The following is a 19,118-nucleotide window of genomic DNA, read 5'->3' as shown; positions in this document are numbered from 1 at the left end:
TACTCAACTTCATGCTCTGCCATCTGTAAAAGACTTATCTAAAACATGTATTTAATACTATTCCAGATAACATGACCGCTGATGAAGGTCCATCGTGACCGAAACGTCCGGTCAGAAATAGTCAGTAATTTTTATATATACCACGGGCAAATGGATGATGCAGAAAAATGAAATAAAACTATACTTGAATTGCAAAACCTTCAACCTAAGTGCCTCAATATTTTATTACTTGGATCACAGCCTAACAGCCCTTGATTGGCACCGGTGATATCCTTTGAACAGAGTGCGGTTCCTCACTTTACTACAGTAACATAACAGTAATTCAGCAATCAAGACTGAAAAATAGAAGTGCCAGCGGCTAAGGTGCGATCCACCAAACAAATACTGTACATAAAAAAAGAAAAACTCCACGGCACGTCCAAAAATAACGTGCAGATTTTATTCCACCAGATGCAACATTTTGGTCCTCTCAATGGAACCTTTCTCAAGCAATAACAATTAATTAACCTAATTAATGAATGTAGGAGGGAGGGATTATACCTGGTCAGCATGGAGTCTTGCATGTAACTTGGCATCTCCATGTCCAGACGGCGCATGTAAGGAAGTGACCGGATCACCGAGGGGCGATCACGTGCTCCAACTAAGTCACATGACCGCAATCACCATGGAGATGCTGTATACAATCTAGGTAATTTTGTAATGTATGGAGAAGGGGATCGCGGGACATAATCAAATAACACGATCACGCTCTCCAGAGATTCAAATATCCTGTCCCGGTGCCAGGGGAAGCACACACGGGGGCCTAGGCGGGAGGACAGACACCACTATCTATGGGTGTCCAATCACCACAGCGTCAGAGTGCTATCACCGCACATCAAAGGGGAGAACAACATGAAAGAAACTTAAAGACATTGTACAGAATGTTGTAATGATACAGTGTGTCATGTCATATACAATTGTCCTGTCATCAGACTCTTTTCAGCACAAATATGCTATAGTTATTGCACCTAGAGGACACCATTATGGACCTCATATTAATATGGACAACGCTTGGCGGATACCGTACCGCTCCCGCAATACAAAACCACTGCGAAAAGAACACCCTTTGCTGACATCCTGATCAGAGATGCTAGACTTAAAGGCGCTCCCTATGCACCAAACAAAATTAAATTAAATTTAATTTAATTTAAAAAAAAGTTTTTTTTTGCCATCGGTAACCACTCTGTCATGTTTATGCACAGTGGAGACCAATAACAGCAATAATTAACCGGGGGTCCACACCACCTCAATAGCACGAAGACCACCGTTAGGTATGTAACCAATAGTAAAAGAACAAAGATAATAATCATAAATGTGCAATGGGGTCCAAAATGATATTCCAAACAAATCAGTAACTACAAAAGTAAAAATAATTATTCAAAAGCGGTGAGAGGACAACATCCCTGTCACAAGCTGTACAATGTATCCAAAATTAATTATCAATTGTTGTAGTAGGTTCATGCTGGTTCGGTCATCCCTCCATCCTTATTCCATCCAATAGAAGCACACATAAAAACACAAAGAAAAAGGTCATTAGTATAATTAGCACCATATTCAATGCAAGACAGAACATGAACATCCATGCGTTCAACTGGGGACTATGAATTTAAAATCTCAGGTCTAAAGTCTACATTTAATCCATACAGTCTCAAAGAATTAAGGGTAGCAATCCAATGAATTTCACGTTACCTGAAGAACAAGCCCCTATTTCCCCCCCTGCCGGAAACAGGAATGTGATCTATCAAAAAACATCTCAAGTCACTTTCGTTATGATTTAGCTCAGTAAAATGTTTGGATACTGGAAGATCCATCCGTTTCTTCCGGATGTTGTACCAATGTTGGTTTAATTGTGTTTTGAAGTCAAGTGACGTCTCCCCTATGTACAATAGGTTACAGGGCACCAAAGAATGTATATAACAAAAGAAGATTCACAAGTTAAAAAATACTTGATAGAAAATTGTTTATGTGTCGAAGGGTGAATAAAAATATTTCCCTTCTGCATGTAACGACAATTAATTCAATTTAACCATGGAAAACATCAGAATTTTTGAGGACGTAAAAAACTCTGCCCTATTTTTTTCTGTGGGCCTACATCTGTATGTACCAATTTATCCCTCAGATTTTGAGGTCTCCTGTATGATATCAATGGAGGCAATTTAAATGCCTCCACATTGTTGTGTCCACTATTTAAAACGGACCAATGTCTATTTACAATATTGTTAATTAAATAACTATCCTCTGTATAAGTGATAACCAAACAAATTCTTTGTGGGGATCTTTTGTCTCTTTTTTTATTGAGTAAATCTGTTCTGTTTACTGTTTGTATAGTCATCAGACATGGTTTCAATACCGTATTGGGAAAACCCCTTTCCTTGAACGACTTCTTGTAAGTGTCCATAATCAAGATTATGTGTATCACTGACTATCCATTTAGCACGCATGTACTGACTATATGGAAGAGACTTGATCATGGCCCTAGGGTGGGCACTATCATATCTTACCAAAGTGTTTTTGTCAGTAGACTTAATGTATACCTCAGTACTGAATTGTCTATCATTTAAAGTTATTAATATGTCAAGAAAATTAATCTGTTCCCTTGCATAACTTAATGTAAATGTAATATCACTGTCAATGGTATTCAAAAAAGAAAAAAATTATAGCAATTGTTGTTCAGTCCCTGTCCAAATCAAAAAAATGTCATCTATGTATTGCCACCACCTCAAAACATGTTTGCAGTGGGGCGATACATAGATGAAAGTCTCTTCCAAAAAGGAGACCACTATGTTGGCATAGGTCGGCGCCACATTAGACCCCATGGCGGTCCCCTTCAGTTGGAGATAAAAATAGCCGCCAAACAGAAAATAATTATGTGTAAGTACTGCATGAAGTAGTGTTAAGACAAAGTCCTGACAGCCTAATGAAAGGTCAGATTGTGTTCCTGACAGCCTAATGAAAGGTCAGATTGTGTAAGTGCTAATTTAACAGCATTGATACCAAAATCGTGCCTAATCGATGTGTAAAGGCTGACTATATCAAAAGAGGCCATAATAACATCTGAAGCAATGGCAACATCCGACAACTTATTCAAAAAAACTGTTGTGTCTTGTATATAACACTTAGCCGACATAGCAAAGTTGCGCAATGTTTTGTCCAAAAAGACAGAAACATTGCTCAACAATGATCCCCTATCTATCTATCTATCTATCTATCTATCTATCTATCTATCTATCTATCTATTTAAGGATACATAAGTGACTTAACCTACTATATGTGGCTAGCTAAGGGAGACCCTGTAATACCAGTTAAAAGTGGTAGTAACCAGCAAAATTTAATGAGAGACTTAGAGAAAAAACTGGCAAATGCCCACTCATCAAATCCCACACAGCAGATTGGGGTTGGGGGTTTAAACATAAATATGGGGCTGGACAACCCTTTAAAATGGCTTCCCCAAAGCAAATCATGTTCCTTGTCCACAGAAAAGAAGCTAAGCATCTGATTGCTGGGGGTCCCACCTCAGAAACCCCCACCTATCACAAGAACAAGGGTTCTATGCCCCCCATTTGAATGAATTTGCTGTCATGCATACACACTGCTGTTCCATTTAATTCTATGGGACTGCCGGAGATAGGCAAGCGCTTGTACTCAGCTATCTCTCTCATCGTTCTTCCGCAGGGACAAGCACTGTCCACTACAATGTTGACGGTGCTCTGTAGCTCTTGCGCCAGTCCCCCATCAATCAGCTAGTAATGGCTTATCCTGGGGATAGGCCATCACTTAAAACAGGCTGGACAACACCTTTAACCCTTTCAGGCTAGGATAGCAGAGAGAGAGTGGATAGGCGGCTGTCTATAGTAATTAGAGATAAGCGAATTTTTCAAAAATTTGATTCACTGGTTCACCGAATTTTTTGGGAAATATTCGGTTTGATCCGAATAAATTTGCGGTGAATTATGTTAAAAACTGCTATTTCCTGGCTGCAGACAACCTTTATAGTGGTGTAGAATAATCTGCCTTGCAGTAACACACATAGGAAGTCTGCTTTGGAAGTGAAATAATACTGTGAGTCCGTATGACATGCAGATGACAGGCGTCGCTCTTAGAATCACCGTGTGACACCCCAGAGTTGTGTTACTACACGCCTCTACCCTGCTACTATCTTCTAAGAGCTTTATATTGTCATCTGATGTCATTTATATTATGTCTTCACAACTGTGCATCTAAAACCATGTTAAACACAATTGTTCTTGTAATTTTCCAGGTTCACCAGCAGGTGGCAGCAACGCATTGGTCAAGTACTAGTCCCAGTTTAGTGTATCTGAGCCGGAATGGATTATTCCAGCTTAGCTCCCCCTCTGTGAGCGAGGTGAGCTGTTCCCACATCCTGCAGCATGGGTGGAGAAGGAAGTTAGAGTTAGTGTAGCCCACCCTCTGCTTGGGGTAGGGTGTGTGTGTGAGGAGTCCCCCTGCATAGGGAAGACATCAAGCATCTTGTCTCGGCTGAGACTTGATTCAATTCCCAGTCTGAGCCCTTCAGAAGAAGCAGAAAACTAACTACAATCTCCAGAGTTCCAGGAAGAAAGCATCCCCTGAGAAATCATCTGTGAGTTAAGTTCAGAGACCTAGGAGAAGCCATTCCGCTAGTCTGTCCCCATAGAGCAGAAGTTACAGAAAAGTGCAGAAAATTAGTTCCTGCCACAATTACAGAGCTACGAAGCAGACGACTTATCCTGCAAGCTCACATTTAAAGCAGAAGCATTCATTTCCTGCCAGTCATTGCTAAAACCTGCTGGGACCAGAGACCAAGGCTGTATACTGCTTGGATACAAGTTATCTTCAGTAAAGAAACGTTTGAACTTTATCTAAAGGTCTGGACATAATTTCTGCTGCAAAATTCCACTATTACTCCTACTATCACTACACTCAAATTTATTGCAATTGAGCCAGGAGACAGGAGTACAGTCGTACCCAGGTAGGAGACACCGTCGACACAATTACCACCACCCTATAGAGATATTATAGGCCATTACACCACTCTGGCATTCCTAATCTGGGACGTGCGTTATAACACCTTGGAAGGGCCCTGGGGTAGTACCCTGCGCATGCTGCAATTGGCGTCCAATACAGACCTTTAACAACCCGTATCCTGACCATTGCAACTGCTCACTTCACTTATTTGGGCAGTCACGGGGCCAAAACTGACCAAATAACTCAAGTATGAACTCAGCCTTACAGGTCGATGTTAGCGCCAAGAAGAAGCGCACTCCTTTTACACCGTCGCCAGCTGATTCCACATAGATGTCTTGAGAACCTGTTCTATTAAACGCTTATACAAGTAGAGTGGAGAGGGTGTCAGCAGTAAGTTTGTGTGGATGTCACTGATTATTTTACCCTTCCTCTGATCCATCAGAACAATAACCCACAAAAAACGGATCCTGTCTGTGGAGCATCTGCCTTCACTCGGTCAGCATTTAGTCAGTAATCCATCAGTATTGCTAATGCCTAAAAAAAACAGGAGTGGATCCAAAACAGAGATGACACGTGAAAGGAATATTTGCAAGTCTTTTGTGTTTTGTACCCACTCCTGCTTTTGGCTACCAAATCACAAGCCAATTCTGATGGGACCTTACAGGCCTTACAGCTGCTACACAGACAGGATACGTTGTGTGTCTCATTTTACCTTCCTTATGACAGATCAGAGGAGGGGTCAAATAAATGATGATGTCAGCCAAGCCTAAAAGGCTAAATAGTGGCCCAGCAATGAAGTAGGGAGGGTGGGAACAGCATGAGAAGTCCACAGAGTGGCCCTATGACATAGTGGTGTGGTGAAAGCAGCATGAGGAGGCCACAGAGTAGCAGAGTGTGGAGGTGGCGGCAGCATAAGGATGCCACAGAGTAGCAAGGTAACATTGTTTGGAGGTGGCGGTACTATCAGGAGGCCACAGAGTGGCACAATGACAGAGTGTGGCGGTGGCGGCAGCATCAGGAGGCCACAGAGTGGCACAATAACAGAGTGTGGAGGTGGAGGCAGCATCAGGAGGCCACAGAGTGGCACAATAACAGAGTGTGGAGGTGGAGGCAGCATCAGGAGGCCACAGAGTGGCACAATGACAGAGTGTGGAGGTGGTGGCAGCATTAGGAGGGCACAGAGTGGCAAAGTGACATAGTTTGGAGGTGGCAGCAGCATCAGGAGGCTGCAGAGTGGCACAATGACAGAGTGTGGAGGTGGTGGCAGCATCAGTAGGCCACAGAGTGGCAGGGTGACATAGAGTTGAGGTAGGAGCAGCATCAGGAGACCACAGAGTAGCAAGGTGACATAGTGTGGAGGTGGGTGGCAATACCAGTACCTGCTGAAGATGGTGGGTGAAAGAAGGAGCACTTGGGATCAGGCGGGTGGCAGCATCAGAATAGTAGCTGAGGCAGGTAGCCAGAAGAAACCAGTCTCTTTTGTCAAAGTGACGGTGTGGTGTTGGTCTGATGCATCAGGAATTGGTGGGTGGAAATCCTGGCTGATCCACACCTGATTCATCTTGACAAAGGTCAGTCTCTCCACATTTTTGGACAGGCGAATTTTTCTTGGGGTAACTATGGCCCCCGCCGCACTAAACACCCGCTCTAATGCCACACTGCTGGCCGGGCAGGACATCTTTTCCAGGGCAAACTCATCCAGTTGCAGCTACAAATCCAGTTTGGCTGCCCAGTAGTCCAGAGGATCTTCAAGGTCGGCTGGCAGGGTGCATGCACTCCAAGTATGCCACCACCTGCTGGTTCAGGTTCTGCTCTACGTCTAGCTGCTAGTGAGTAGTTTCTTCACTATGCAGGTGAAGAAAACTGCTCATCAGCGACTGTAGGATCAGGCTGCTGCTGATGGAGCTGGTACTGCTCCTGCCACCCCACCCCTCCCCAGCAGCCATGACGTGGAACGTGAGCGCAGAGGGTCCCCCTGTTAGACCTGCGAGAGGATGGACGATGGCGCAGATAGGCAGCGACAAACTGACTACGTAGGATGTCTCTATAGTAGTTCAGTTTGTCCTCCCTCTCAGCGGATGTAAAAAAGGCCCCCATTTTGGACCGGTAGTGAGGGTCCAAGAAGGTGGAGACCCAGAAGTCATCCCTATGCCGAATGGTGACAATTCGGCTGTCACTACCCAAGCAAGTGAGCATGCAGCGGGCCATTTGTGCAAGTGACTCTGAGGGACTCCCTGCCTCCATCTCCACTGCATACTGCCAGGGTGTGTCTGGGTCCTCTGCCTCATCTTCCTCATCGCCCTGTAGCTCCTCTGGCTGCTCCTGCTCCTCCTGCTCCTCCTCTCCTGTCACCTGTGTAGCAAAACCAGTCATATCGCTAGACAATGCTTGTGCTCCAATGTCCTCCTCCTTCTCCAGTTCAGCCCCCACGGGCTCATGTGTCCGTGAGATCTAGGTGCCACGTCTCCAGTCCCCTGACTAGCTATATTTACCAGCATCTGTTCCAGGACATGAAGCAGTGGAATGACATCGTTTATCCCGTAGTCCTGGCGACTGACAAATAACGTGGCCTCCTCAAAGGGCCTGAGCAAACGGCAGGTGTCACGCATGAGCTACCACTGGCTTACATCGAAGTTACACAGGGGAGTATTTCTGTCTGCTTGGATCAGGAAATCATTGATGGCCTTTCTCTGTTCGTACAGTCGATCCTACATATGGAGTGTAGCAATTATGGCAAAAGAGAAAAGGGAGAGGCGCTCATAGGGTAGTAAGCGATGATACGCAGATAAACGTGATGGATAGAATGTGCTCACCTTTGGGTGTTGTGCAGGTGTAAGCGCACAACAGGTTTAGACACACAATAGGTTGGGAGGGTGAGGGAGGTCCGTGCTGCCGGTACCCGTTCAGTCCCTTTGGATGGAGTTGCCAAAAACTCCTAGGGATTGTTAGGGGCGAGAAGAGTGATTTGTGTCTGAAAAACCACACGATAAGGTACCTCTTTGGCGCACAGGGACGACCACAGTTTCAGGTTTTTAGGTATAAATACTATTTATTGTTCAGTTGACAACGCGTTTCGGAGTTTAGAACTCCTTTTTCAAGTCTTGGGGGGCGCCAACAGCAAGGGGCAACAGGCAGAAGGTGGCCGGGTGGCTGGGGACTCCTTCTGATGTGTGCTGCTGCTGTATCTGGCGTCGCCCCCCCTTGCTGTTGGCGCCCCCAAGACTTGAAAAAGGAGTTATAAACTCCGAAACGCGTTGTCAACTGAACAATAAATAGAATTTATACCTAAAAACCTGAAACTGTGGTCGTCCCTGTGCGCCAAAGAGGTAACATATGGAGTGTGGAATTCCAATGGGTGGAAACATCGCATATCAGCCTATGTTGGGGGATGCCGTTCTGCCGCTGCAGCTCAAGGAGGGTGTGCTTTATGGTGTACGAGTGGCTGAAGTGCATGCAAGGTTTCCTGGCCATTTTTAAGATATCTTGCAGTTGGGTGGAAGACTCCAGGAACCGCTTGACAAACAGGTGTGCCATGCAGGGCGCATGGCTCAGCCCTCCTTGACACAGCGCCGACACAATGTTCTTCCCATTGTCGCTCACCATGGTTCCGATTTTCAGTTGTCACAGAGAAAGCCAGGATTCGATTTGTTGCTGAAGAACATGGAGCAGTTCCTCCCCTGTGTGACTCAGTTTCCCAGGCAAACGAGGTGCAGAACAGCGTGACACCGCCGTGCCCTGCACATGTGGTATGCTGGAGGCGCACTGTGCTTTTTCCCTGCAGTGGAGGCTGAGGACACGGTGGAGGATGAGGAGGCAGCGGCGGACATTGTAGCTGGACCAATGGGGTGGCAACGTGGAGGCGGAAGCGGCGTCACCTGGCCAAGTTGCTGGTGTGGCTGTTCAGGAACCACATTCACCAAGTGGGCCGTAAAGGACATGTATTGTCCCTAACCGTAGTTACAGCTCCACACGTCAGCGCTGCCGTGCACTTTGGCAGACACTGACAGGCTCAAGGACTGGCCCACCTTCTGGCCCACATGTGTGTGCAGGGCTGGTACTGCCTTTTTGGCAAAGAAATGACGGTTTGGGACTCTCCATCGCAGCTTGGCACAAGCCATCAGTTCTCTGACAGGTGCAGAGTCCACCACTTGGAAAGGGAGGGACTGCAGCAAAAGCAACTTGGACAGGAGCACATTCAGCTTCTGCGCCATTGGATGAACGCACGCACACTGTTGTCTCTTGGCAGCTTCTGTCGCTTCGGTGATCGATTGCTGATGGAATGCGTGACCAGGAGTAGGAGGAGGAGCAGGAGCATCAGGACCGTCAGATGATGGGAAGGACAGACAGCTCCCTTTGGCTGAGGTGGTGGAGCCTTGATTTCCAGAAACCAGGTGTGAGCCAGTGGGTGATGCAGCGGTTAATGTGGCAGGCTGGACCACCACATCGGAGCCACAGTTCTCCCCGGCCACTTTATGGCGATGCTTCTGCCCACAGATTCTACATACGGCCACGTTCACCTCCTCCGGTGGCTTTAAAAAAAACTGCCACACCGCTGAGTAGGTGATTTTACCCCCAACACTACGCACTGATTGCTACTGCCGCTGCCTCCTTGAGTCCCTGCACCGCTACTTCCCAGGCAGGTAGGCTCCCGCGAAGCAGCTGGTCTACCCCAGGGCACGTTTTTTCTCCCCACCTCCCACTGCTGCCACCTTGCTGACTCCCGGCCACGCTACCGACTTGCTGGCTCCGACACTGGCTCACGGGCAAGCTGCCACCCTCTTCTCCCGATGATGATGAAGCCCCTTTGTCACCTGGCTCTCAATTGCAATCAGCTACATCATCATCATCGAGTAGTGTCTGCACGTCACTGATGTCCTCTTCAACCGTCTCTGGGTCATGAGCCTGACCGTTCTCAACACCTGCTCCCACTCAACTCTCCTAATCACTACTTGCACGCCTAGTGGAGGAAGCGGCGGATGTCTCCTCTAGTCATGGACGAACATCTGCCGGGACGGTTCGCGAACGCGATCAAATGTTCGCGAACTGCAAGTTCGCGGTGGGTCCCATTAATTTTAATGGCAGGCGAACCTGAAAAACCTTCAGCTCATATTTGCAGCCAATAAATAATTACTAGAAGTGCACAAATAGTCCCACAACATGGACAGTGACATACCAGATGTATTATTCGAATTTGCGATCTCCATTCATAATTTTTTTCAATGCGAAATATCTGCAAAATAATTTTCGCGTACGCGCATGCTCAAATGCACTATACAGTACCCAAATGCACTATATAGAAAAGTATATTGGTATATAACACCCCGCTTCAATCAGTTTTCTGGGGGGGAGACTGGTATATCACAGCAGTGGAAATTATTTGTTCCAATAATGCTTGTCCCTCTATATACCTGCAGTATCACAGCAGAACCGCACACAACTGCCGCACAATACAAATGCACTATAATATACTTTATAACATAGAAAGTATGTTATAACATTGTAAAATTGAAAAGTGGAGCAGAGCCTACAGCATGTAATACTTCTCGCGGTGAGGAAACAGAAAAGGACAGAGGCAGGTTGAGGACAGGTGAGGGCACAGGCGTTGCTCCTGGGCCATGCCAACTAAGGGTTGTGTCTAACGAACCCACTGACTTTTGGCTGGGGGTGTCTGATATAAGTTGCGACGAAGTCGAAGATCGAGTCAACCATTCAAGAACCGTTGGGTTGCTGGTCACTACAGGACCGCTAGCTGACACTGGGAGCTCAGGCCTCTCGAAGTGACCCCTGCTGCCACGGCCCCTTACTCTGCTGCAGCCTCTGCCTGCGCCAGAAACATTTAGGTCTCTGCCACTCCCCTGTGCAGGGCCTGTCACTTCTCTGCCTGACATACTGTTAGATCAAATAACCAAATGTTAGATAAAATATTTTTTATTTTGCCACTAATACACAGCAAACAGGGCTTTAGAATATATCACTGCACCTCTAAATGGCAAATAGGCCCTAATTTTTTTCTATTTTTACACAAAAGGCTTTTCAACAGATAAGTGCAACGATGAAAGGCGAATATATTTGTATTTCGCCAGTAATAAACGCCAAACTGGGCTGTAAAATATGTCACTGCACCGCTAAACGGCAATTAGGCCCAAATTTCTTTCTATTTTTACACAAAAGGCTTTTCAACAGATAAGTGCAACGATGAAAGGCGAAAATATTTGTATTTCGCCAGTAATACACGGCAAACTAGGCTGTAAATTATCTCACTGCACCGCTGAGCGGCAAAGATATTTTTCCTTTTTACACTAATACATGCAAAAAAAGGGCTTCAAAACAGATAACTGCACCGCTAGGCGGCAAATATATTTTTCCTTTTTACACTAATACATGCAAAAAAGGGTTTTAAAACAGATAACTGCAGCTCTGAGTGGCAAATATATTTTTTGTTTTTTCACTAATACAGGGAAAAAGGGCTTTAAAACATATAACTGCACCGCTGAGCGGCAAATATATTTTACTTTTGCCACTAATACATGACGAAAAGGGCTGTAATTTTTGCACTTCACCACACAACGGCTAATACGCTGTTTTTTCCCACTAATGCAAACCAAAAAATGCTTTTGAACATACAACTGCACTGCACTAGGGAAAATAAAACATAGAAATATTTCCTTGTAATGACCGCCGTTATTGCCTGTATCAAACAGCACTTGCACCGGTTTGTTGGAATTATAGAGCTGTATAATGACTAGAGATGGGACGGGGGATTCGTCGAATCCACAAATCCCTCGAATCTTGCTGAATTCGTGGGATTCGTGGACTCGAATCCCGACGTAATTTACCTGATACGAATCCGACGAATCCCGGTGGGAGGGACTGGGAGGAGGAGCTGGGGGCCGGTGCGTTCACTGTGCTCCGGCCCCTCCGCTCCAGTACAGTTATAAAATGTGTAATTCAATTAATAATGATTCATGCTGCCCCCTCTTTAGTATAACATTCAATATATCCTACTCACAGGGCTACTGATATCGTAATGCAGGCCGGCCGGGCAGACGAGCGGCAGAGTGACTGACTGACGTCACGTGCCTGCGCCGCCTGCTTCATTCATAAAGCAGGCGGCGCAGGCACGTGACGTCAGTCAGTCACTCTGCCGCTTGTCTGCCCGGCCGGCCTGCATTACGATATCAGTAGCCCTGTGAGTAGGATATATTGAATGTTATACTACAGAGGGGGCAGCATGAATCATTATTAATTGAATTACACATTTTATAACTGTACTGGAGCGGCAATGGGGGGTCTGTGGATGACACTGTTAAGGGGTGGGGGGGGGTCTGTGGATGGCACTGTTAAGGGGTGGGGGGGGGTCTGTGGATGGCACTGTTATGGGGTGGGGGGGTCTGTGGATGGCACTGTTATGGGGTGGGGGGGGGGGCTGTTGATAACACTGTTATAGGATGGGGGATCTGTGGATGCCAGGGGGAGAGGTGAGAGGCACTATGATACTACTGGCACATTGGGGGGGGGGGGGAGGCACTATGATACTGGAACATTATGGGGGGAGATGGCACTATGATACTACTGGCACATTGGGGGGGGGGAGGCACTATGACACTGGCACATTATGGGGGGAGATGGCACTGATACTACTGGCACATTGGGGGGGGAGGCACTATGATACTGGCACATTATGAGGGGAGATGGCACTATGATACTGGCACATTATGGGGGGAGATGGCACTATGATACTGGCACATTATGGGGGGAGGTGGCACTATAATACTGGCACATTATGGGGGAGATGGCACTATGATACTGGCACATTATGGGGGGAGATGGCACTATGATACTGGCACATTATGGGGGAGATGGCACTATAATACTGGCACATTGGGGGGGAGATGACACTATGATACCGGCACATGGGGGGGGGGGAGGAGAGAGGCACTTCGCACTTGATACTGGCACATGATTAGGGGGGCATCTATGGGGACACTTACTGGCACATTATTGGGTGGCACTGTGGGGCCACTTCTTATTGGCACATTATTGGGGGGCACTATGGGGGCATCTACTGAGGCCACAAAGAAGGGGTATTTTATATGGGAGGCTCTATGTGGTACTAGTATTATCAGGGGTATTATCTGTTTCTGCAGTATAGTATTGGGGAGCACAGCGGCACAGTATTGGGGGTGTTAGGATGATTTGTCCAGAAGATGGGAGGATGATGGAAAAGTAGTAAACTAAGATTTTTTTTGTCAAACTGCAGAGACGAAAAATGGCTGAAAAATAATGGTCTGGTCTGAAGGTCTGAAAGGAGAAGATGAGGAAAGAGAACATCTACATCAAAGGAGACGTCACTGGATGTAAGAGGTATGGTGCTGTATTACCCTGTATGTTCTCTAGTGATAGGAGCAGGGGTCATAGCAGGGGTCATCGCGGTCATATAGGGTGCGACCGTGACTGGGAGGTGGAGGTTCAGACAAACTGACGCGGTCTGACTTTGTTTCTTACAACGTTCACACAATTATGTACAGGATTCGTAGGATTCGAGATTCGAAAGATTCGAAAAAACCTTTTCGGATTCGGATTCGAAAAAAATTGGATTCGTCCCACCTCTATGACAATTTGGATCCCCAGTCAATGCTGCAAGGTGTAATAGGAATGTTCCTATTACCCAGGCTGTAACCTCCCCTACTGAACCCTGTTCAACAGAAATGCTGTGGATTGATTCCTCCCTATCCTTTCCCTACACCTTGAATAATCTTTCCCTGCACTTGTAAATAATTTTTTTTCACCACAATCAAGTCTTTCCTATCACTGTCCCTAGCATCACTTGTGCGTTGCATGAAAATCGCAGAATGCTCTATATTCAGCATTTTTCACTCAACGTAGACCCCATAGAAATGAATGGGGCTGCGTGAAAATCGCATTGCATCTGGATGGCATGCGTTGCGTTTTTAACGCAAGTAACTTAGCAACACAGAATGGATTTAAGACAGGAAGTTGAGTTGCTCAGTGTCTGGCTCCAGGCACACTTTTCCAGCCCTTGCGGACCATTGCTTTATCAAAAAAGCCATGCCGAGGACACCACGGCCTATGGATGTAGAGAGGCTGATAGTCCTTGTCCAACAGAGGCCCTGCAACTGTCATACGCGGAGTGGGGACTACCACGATCGTTACAAAAAAGAGGTGGCCTGGGTGGAAATAACCAAGAAGCTTTTTTCAACCATCTGGGATAAAACACATGGGAAAAGTCACCAGAATTTGGGTAAGTAGGCAATGTATACATGTGTGATCCTTGCTGTCCTCCCTAGCATAGCACATGTCATATGTTATCTTCCCTAGCATAGCACATGTCATACGTTATCTTCCCTAGCATAGCACATATCATACGTTATCTTCCCTAGCATAGCACATGTCATACGTTATCTTCCCTAGCATAGAACATGTCATACGTCATCTTCCCTAGCATAGGACATGTCATATGTGCAATGAGACGGACCGTAATACATGCAAAATAGTAATTGTGTCAACGGTGTCTCCTACCTGGGTACGGCTGGACTCCTGGATCCTGGCTCACTTGCAATAAATTGAGTGTAGTGATAGGAGGAGTAATAGAGGGATTTGCAGCAGAAATTGAGATCCAGACCTTGGGTAAAGTTCAAACTTGTCTTTACTGGTTGTAGCTTTCATCCAAGCAAGGTACAGCTTTTGTCTTAGGTCCCAGCAGGTATTGGCAATGTGTGGCAGGAATATATCTTCTGCTCTATCATGTGCCTGGAGCTTTGCAGGAAAGGACGTCTGCTTAGTAGCTCTGTAATGTAGCAGGAATTTGGCTTCTGCGCTTTCTATCTCCAGTCTGGGGACTGACTAGCTGAGGAGGAATATGGCTTCTCCTGGGTCTCTGGACGGTACTCACAGCTATCTTCTCAGGGTATGATTCTTCCTGGAACTGGAGTGGTCTGCTTGCTTCTACCAGCTGAGGCTGTCTGAGGCCGAGACAAGATCCTGGCTGGGAGCTCCTACACACACAGCCTTCCCCTAGCAGGGGTGGCTGGCACACTAACTTAAAGGGAACCTGTTACCGGGATTTCGTGTATAGAGCTGAGGACATGGGTTGCTAGATGGCCATTAGCACATCCACAATACCCAGTCCCCATAGCTCTGTGTGCTTTTATTGTGTAAAAAAAAAAAAGATTTAATACATATGCAAATTAACCTGAGATGTGTCCTGTAACGTGAGATGAGTCAGGGACATCTCAGGTTAATTTGCATATGTATCAAATCGTTTATTTTACACAATAAAAGCACACAGAGCTGTGGGGACTGGGTAATGTGGATGTGCTAGCGGCCATCTAGCAGCCCATGTCCTCAGCTCCATACACAAAATCACGGTGACAAATTCGCTTTAACTTCCTTCTCTCCCCATGAGGCAGGATGTGGGCGCAGCCCACTTCTGCTCACAGAGGGGGAGCTAAACTGGAATGTACTATTCCAGCCTAGGAACACTAAACTGGCTCTAACTTCTTGCTAGAACATTGCTGCCACCTGCTGGGGAACATGAAAAATGACAACAATATACATTTAACAAGGCTTACAATGCACATTTGTGAGGATGTTATGTAAAATTACATTAGATGACAATGTAAATGCTCTTAAGAGATTGTAGCGGGGTAAAAGAGTATCGTAACACAACTCTGGGGTGTTACATATGTTATCATTTGTAGGATTGTATATTTTGGTTAATTTTCCTTTCTTGTCTTTTTATTACAAGTGGATGAGGTAAAGAATCGTTGGCGGAGCTGCAGGGACCAGTTCCACAAGCAAATGCAACAACGGGCGAAGAGTGGTTCCGGGGCCACCAAGAAAAAGTCATCTATGTTTCGGGACCAACTGATGTTCCTGCGTGAGGTCATGGAGCTGCGTCCGTAAGTTAATTCTACACAATGACCACTACATGTTTATCCATATACACTGTTTGTAGACTATGTAGTTAAAGGGGTAGCGCTGTGGCTGGAGGACCCCAGATTTCCCGGGGTCCGTCCACCACCAAGCGCTAATCCCCGCCTCTCCCGTAGAAATGAATGGAAGGCGGCTGCACATGCGCAGTGCGCTCTCCTTCACTTTCGGGGCTCCGTTCTCGATATAGGTGCGGGTCCCAGTGGTGGGACCCCCACCTATAAGACAATGGGGGCATATCCTAGCGATATGCCCCCATTGTCTGAGATGAGAAAACCCCTTTAATGTTATATAGGTTAAATATGTTCATGTTCAAAAGGCATATTTGCTAATCACTAGCAACCATAAAAATTACTCCTTTACATGAGCAAAAGTTGGTGAACAACATGACAAATGGATTAGGATTTGTTTTTATGGGCAGCTATGACACTTCTAATTTCCAAAATGTAATATGTTGGGTAGTTCATGTAGTACTATGTGCTATAAATAATTTGAGGATTATAGTAATATGTGACATGAATAGTAATAAATGAAAATACTGTTTGTCTACTAATGTACTATTTTTGTATTATTTTTAAAGAACGGAGGACAACCTACAGGAGGAAGGGGAGGAGTCTGCACCACAGGTGTCAAGTGTTTGTGAGGAAGACACTCCCTCTGGTGCAGCAGAGGTGGACACTGCACCAGGACCAAGCACGGCACCATCCAGACCACCACTTGTTTCGGGAGCAGATTCCACCCCCCACCCCTTTGGCTCTACCTAGCAGGGCCAGACGATGGGCAATGGCTCCTGCCGAGGCTAACATCAATACTCTTGATTATTTATCGAGAGCCCGGCAGGAGAATGAGTTTGACCTTTATGCCCGTAGTCTGGTCTCGTATTTGTGCCGGCTGCATTCAGAACGAGTATTGAGAACACAATCAGCTCTCAATATTGTTCTGGATGCAGCCACTCCCCCCAACGACCCGACCGACATTTACTGGGCCCTCGAAAATTGGCGCCTCCATGGGAACTTGTATGGCCCCCAGCAAATGCCATTTTCCCAGGCCTCACAGCCTCAACCACCGCCTCCTCCACAATTCCACCCTCCAAGGAGACATTATGGGGCACCTACTCGCCCATATAGCCCACATTATAATGTTGATTTGCCATATGGCCAGTCTGCACCCATCACATCTCAACCTGGCCCATCGCAGTACTCTGGCCCCCCTTCCCAACCAGCCTACCCTGAGCCACAGTTTCAGGCCCCACCCTCGCCATCTGGGCGTTATACAAACTTGTAAATGGTAACTTTTTCTTAATTTTTTTTCAAAACAGTATTGTTAAAAAATAAAAGTCGATATGTCTAATATGTAGGTTTGAGCGAACCCGAACTGTAAAGTTCGGGTTCGTTCCGAACTTTAGGATTTTTGGACCCCGTACCCGAACATTTCCGTAAAAGTTCGGGTTCGGTGTTCGGCGCTTTCTTGGCGCTTTTTTAAAGGCTGCAGAGGAGCCAATCAACAAGCGGTTAACTGTCTGACCTTAGAAGCCATCACAGCCATGCCTACTAATGGCATGGCTGTGATTGGCCAGAGCAGCATGTGACCCAGGCTCTATATAAGCTTGAGTCACGTAGCGCTGCACGTCACTCTGCTGTTACAAGTGTAGGGAGAGGATGCTGCTGGACTTGTGATTTCAGAGAGAGAATAGGAGAGAATCTAATTCAGCGATCTACCTAGAAACAGTTGTGTGGGTGCAGGGCACAATCGTTTTACCCTGCCCTGAGCTCATTGACAAAAAAAACCAAACTTTTATAATTCTGTTAGTTAGGTGGGTGGCGGCAGCGGCCATTTTATGCAAGCTCAGTGCACCAGCACTGCATCTGAGCTTTTAGGACATTGCAAATCACAATTTTTTTGGGCAAACTACAACATCTTGATTAGTCAGTGTGCAATTTAAGCTAGAAATACACCCATCATTTTATGGGGTTTGAAAAACACATATTTTTTTTCAAAAAACAGTATTTTCCAGATCTACAAGTGTTAAATTCAAGTTTAATATATACAGCTTTCATATTCTGTTACCAAAAAAACACTTTTTTGGCAATCTACAACATCTTGATTAGTCAGTGTGCAATTTAAGCTAGAAATACACCCATCATTTTCTGGGGTTTGAAAAAAGACACTTTTTTGACAAAAAACACATATTTTCAGGCCTTGCAGCATCAGCACGTGTGAAATTACAGGCTTATATACTGCTGTCAAATTCAGTTGTTAAACAAACACTCGTTTGGGCTCTAAAAATTTAGTTGGCAGCCTTTGATGCAGATGTCATTGTGAGATACACCCAAATACATTTGGGTTACATTCAGAGATTTTAAATACCGCCATTAGGTGCACCAATATTGAATTCAGGCCTACACTGGTTCAGGCCCTGTGAGATACCCCCTCTACATACAGGGGTTTGATTCAGGCATTTGAAATACATCCATTTTGTGCAAAGAAATATTTAATTTAGGCCTACACTGGTTCATGCCCTGTGAGATACTCCCTCTACATACAGGGGTTTGATTCAGGAATTTGAAATACCGCCATTTGGTGCACCAATATTGAATTCAGGCCTACACTGGTTCAGGCCGTGTGAGATACACCCTCTACATACAGGGGTTTGATTCAGGCATTTGAAATACAGCCATTTTGGGCAAAGAAATGTTTAATTTAGGCCTACACTGGTTCAGGCCATGTGAGATACCCCCTCTACATACAGGGGTTTGATTCGGGCATTTGAAATACAGCCATTTGAAATATAGCCATTTTGGGCAAAGAAATATTTAATTCAGGCCTACACCAGTTCAGACCGTGTGAGATACACCCTCTACATACAGGGGTTTGATTTAGGCATTTGAAATACCGCCATTTGGTGCACCAATATTGAATTCAGGCCTACACTGGTTCAGGCCTTGTGAGATACCCCCTCTACATATAGGGGTTTGATTCAGGCATTTGAAATACAGCCATTTTGGGCAAAGAAATATTTCATTCAGGCCTACACTGGTTCAGACCGTGTGAGATACACCCTCTACATACAGGGGTTTGATTCAGGCATTTGAAATACCGACATTTGGTGCACCAATATTGAATTCAGGCCTACACTGGTTCAGGCACTGTGAGATATCCCC

Source organism: Bufo bufo, chromosome 5 (assembly GCF_905171765.1).
Source record: "Bufo bufo chromosome 5, aBufBuf1.1, whole genome shotgun sequence".
Lineage (NCBI taxonomy): Eukaryota > Metazoa > Chordata > Amphibia > Anura > Bufonidae > Bufo > Bufo bufo.
Note: the sequence above shows the minus strand (reverse complement) of the source record.